Source organism: Camellia sinensis, chromosome 6 (assembly GCF_055761805.1).
Source record: "Camellia sinensis isolate YWXY chromosome 6, ASM5576180v1, whole genome shotgun sequence".
NCBI lineage: Eukaryota > Viridiplantae > Streptophyta > Magnoliopsida > Ericales > Theaceae > Camellia > Camellia sinensis.
In genome coordinates, this window is record NC_138966.1 from 100889815 (window position 1) to 100894439 (window position 4625).

Genomic DNA, 4625 nt, shown 5'->3' on the forward strand with positions numbered 1-4625 from the left:
CCCTTTGGTGGCTGTGGAAGAACTGCAAAAAGAAGAGCACAGACATGAGAACAAAGTATTGAGAACTTTAGAAAAAAAGAGTAAAAAATGACACTTGGCCCTTACCATCTCCTTCCTCGAAAACTGTTCGGCTTAGGGGATAAAGATGGAGGTCATCGTTAGGCTGAAATTCCCAGCTGCCCGAGACGATGAAGTAATCATCTCTAGCACCCTTGTTTGAGTCTGGGAGGTCGGCAATGAGCTTGTACTCGGTGGACCTCAGCTTGAGGTAGTAGATATGGCCTTTTTCTAATTTCAGGCGACACATGGTATAACAATACTGAATATCGGCAAGGGTGACCCTAGCGTTTTCATTTTTGGCTAAGGTAATTATGCCATTGATAACTCAGTAAGAGTTGATGGCAAGTTGCATTGGATTCAATTTGTAGTAGTGAAGGACTTCTCGGAAAAGGGGATCAAGTGGAAACCTAAGCCCACATTCGACAAAAGCCACTACTGGGAAAGGCATAAGGTTTACGTCGAGCATAATAGAGTCTTCCTCCTCTACCAACCTAAGGTGGACATCAGCAGGAATAGAAAACTCTCGCCTAAAGTACTCTTGTTTGGTCGGGGTATCTACTCTATGCTTCCACATACCCATGATGTCGGCTTAACTAGAGGAGTTGGGTTTCAGAAAGGAGTGTTTTTGACGGTTTTAGGGACCTCGGCTAAAGCTAAAAAATACACAGAATCTGTGGAATCGTTTCAGTTTTTCCTAAGAATTTGTGGGTTCTACAAACAAATCCCAAACCTAGATCTATGGGAACGAAGATTGAAGGTACGAATCTGGAGCAAATGCAGAAAACACAAGACAAAAGTTCGCGCAGGTATGGCAGGCCAAGAACAGTGGCAAAAATCAACGAAATGTATGAATAGTGTGAATTCAGGACATAAGTTGGGCAAAAGCAAAATCGTAATGTGCTCAAATATGTGATTTATGAATCAAAAACGTGAGCAGAATAGCAATAACAACAGGTAATAAGGAAAAGCTTTCTCAGAAACTGAAACCAGGAGGAACAGTGGCTAAAGTGAAATCGGTGTGAGGATCATCGAAGTCAGACAACGGTTGCAGAAGCGACAAAGTGGTGAAAAGCATATCGGAAGAGATGAATACAACAAGTTGTAGAGGTAGGAAAGCTTGAACAATGACAGATCTTTGGAAAAAACTAGAGAGAGAAAAAGCTTCGGAAACTGTGGTGAAAAGTGAAAAGACAGGGGGAGGAAGGAAGTTTTGTTAAAACGCAAAAACGGAGGCAAAGAGGCCATTAATGTGCCTAAAAGAGTGTATGCGTCAGACGGCGCACGCGAGAAGAATTCGACTTACAAGCGCGTAACAGGTACGATCCAGTAAGGGGTAGACGCGTGTCCTAAACGGTTGAGTTAGTATGCATAACAGCTCATACGCGTGAAGGAGCTCTTGGAATTCATGTTCTATAAAAGACATGTCGGCCTGAAGAATGATCTCGATTGAGAAATTTGAACAACCCTAATTAGTGGTTCTAAAGCATTGATAAAGAGCAGACTATAGGTCTTGGTCAAACTAAGTCAGCGAGTTGTTACTTCGGCAATGAATAAGGAAGTGAGCTTAGCCGACGTTCTAAAAGGAAGAACTGGTAAAGGTTCCATCACCTTAGGATGCCGAGGTAATAGAACCTAGGGGGCAGTTGTGGGGATATATTTTCTAAGTACCAACACGTGGCCAAGGTGACGCCGACGTGTCAGCCAAGCTGCCACGTGTCCTAGTTGTGATGCCGATGTGATCTCCTCTAAGCCGAGGTTATCTCCGAAGATATCAGAATTCGGGATAAGCGGATAAGGGACAAGAGTCCTAGAATGGGAGAAGACTTCAGTTTGGGTAAAGATAAGACTCTTAGAAAGTTTATCCTAATCCTATTGGGAGTCCAAGATTGGCAGTAATCCTAAGTCCATTGAAGCTAGGCTTCGATTGGGATTAGGTAAGTGTTGGCTATAAAAAAGAGGCACCCCTATGGGTCTAAGGTATGTCTTTTATGCTCTGTCTATTGAGTTAAGCACTATTGGTTATTTTTGAGAGATATTTTACTGACTTGATCGTCGGAGTGCCCCCGAGTAGATGAGCCACCGCCGGAATCTCTTCTTTCTGTTGTAGGTTGTTCGGGCATAACCCATTCTGCCGGTGTTCTCCAATTGAGTACTAAGTTGGCAGTGTGGTCGGAAATTGACACACACAATAGTGATAATGCAAATACGGTTGCGAGATATAACGGTTGTAGTGTAACGGTGACGGCAACCAAAATTGTGAATTTTTTAATTCTTCACACAACTTTAGGAAAGCATACTGATACGCATGTTTTTATTTTAGAATTATATTTAGTGAGGCTCAAAATGATTTTTAGTATTTTTGGTTAGTATTAAAATATGATCCAATATATATATACTAATTTTTATATTAGTTTTAAGTTGCTATGGAGAATTATCCTATTGTTGAATTTATTTAATTTTATTTACTTTACTAATTATAATTATGGATAATTTTTCAAGTTGTTAAGAAAAAAAATGAATATTAAAAACAATAGTTTCATAAATAGAAGTTCAAAATATAAAATGTCAACATAATAATGTAAAAATATGTATTATGAAATCTAAATTTTGTTCAATAAATTTAACATAAGAGAAATAGATTAAGTTCATATTCAAATATAATTAAGTAAAAAAGTAATGAAATCTTGTAGAACTTGAAAATTAGACATTCAAAACATGTATAGATTACATTTTTTCTTAAGTTCTATGTAACTAGAAAATACAAAGAGAAAATAGCAATATTTACAAAATTTATAAAAATAATATATATAGAAGTGTAACGGTTGTAACTAAAAGAAAACTATATTGTCATATATTCAATTGAATTGTAAAGTATAGAGTATATGTATATTTATACATACGAATGTAACTGCTATTTAACTATAGTTCTACTTGACTAAACAATAACCAATTCTATCTAGCTCTAGTTAGGAGATAGCAGACTGATTGTCACACCAGAGAGTGGGAGTTGGGATTGAGATGTGAAGATCAGACAAGAGCATACCAAGCTAGCTAAGTTCAGCAGCTGTTTGAGCAAGAGCTCTATATCCAGCTTCAGTACATCCTGAAGACAGTAGGCTGTTTCTTTACAGACCAGGAAATCAAATTTGGACCTAAAAAGACACAATAACCAGTAGTGGATCTGCGATCAAGAGAGCAACCTGCCCAATCTGAGTTAGAGAAAACATGTAAGGTGAGAGGACAAGGAATAAAATGAAGACCATTATGAAGAGTGCCCTTCAAATATCATAACAGTCTTTTAACCAAGGCAAAATGGTTGGTAAGAGGTGTTTGAAGAAATTTGACAGGCATGGTTGATAGCAAAAGCTAAGTCAGGACGAGTAATGGTAGGGCTGGGCATAGGGTTATTCGACCTGCACAACCTGCTCTACCCGACCCTACCCGCACATGTATGGGTGGTTTCGCAAATACAATAGGATAGAGTGCGGTTTGAAATATTTCAATTTTTCGGGTTGCAGGCGGGTTGCTGGTTTGATCCGCACCCGCCCACAACCGCCCGCACTAACTTTTTTTTTTTAAAAGCTAGACCGTTCATATTCCATCATCCATAGATATTTTTTGCCCCAAACAAAACCAATTGAGAACAAAACAAAACCCTAATCTCACTTTCATCTCACTGAGAGCACTGAAAGAGAGCTCTCTTCATCTTCTCATCTCATCTCTTTCTCGTTTTTTATCTGCGACGATTGACCTTCGCAATGACTCTTTCTCTTTCTCCGGCAACTCTGAGGTAAGGCTCTCTCTGTCTCGCTCTCTCTCCCCAATCTGTGATTTGTTTCTCTGTCTCACTCTCTCTCCCCAATTTGTGTTTTTTTTTAGGCAATCAGATCTATCTCACCCTTTCTCATTTTTTAGCTGCACAACTCGCACCGATCGACCTTCATCTTCTTATCTCTCTCTTCTCGATCTGTGTTTTTGTTTTTGACTGCAAGTTTGGGTCTATTAAAATAATAATAATTAATAAACAAGTCTTTGGTTTACATTTTCAAGTGAACTTTACTTTGAGTGCCCGCATATACGCTTTGCTGTTGTTGTTTCAAAATTTCGTTCATAGTCTGATCTAAACAATTTGTTTGATTAGGAGTTCTACAATTTGTTCATGAGAAGTGTATATTGTGTTTGAATTTTCATTTGTTAAAAAAATAAGTAATAAAATTGTTGGGGGAAATAAAAAGTGAAAACAAATTTACTTCACAAAGTGTACAAAGAAACTGGATCTTAAGTTTTTTTCCATTTAAAAAATAAAATTTGATTTGTTAATAATTCGTAGGGTGTGTTTCACGCTGACTTTTCTTGGTGTAAGCAAAAGCTGATGAGTTCAAAATCTTATGAATCTCAAAGAAGTCGTATGATATTGCCAAAGTGGATTGAATCTGGTGGATGGGTTTGTCTGTTTGAATTTTAATTGAATTTTAGAAGTGGATATTGAATCTGAAATTTGCTATTTTGGTTCTGCTATTCTGCTGCTATTATGTTATATTTAAATTGAGTCTGAATTTTTTTCT

At 37.8% G+C, this 4625-nt stretch overlaps 1 long non-coding RNA gene across 1 annotated transcript; it reads left to right on the top strand.

Annotated features, from left to right (window-relative positions):
* Window positions 1-3663: 3663 nt before the first annotated feature.
* LOC114311407 (uncharacterized) lies at window positions 3664-4318 on the top strand. The gene is made up of 2 exons (XR_003646480.2): window positions 3664-3850; window positions 3940-4318. It is a non-coding gene; the product is annotated as an uncharacterized LOC114311407 (long non-coding RNA).
* Window positions 4319-4625: the final 307 nt, after the last annotated feature.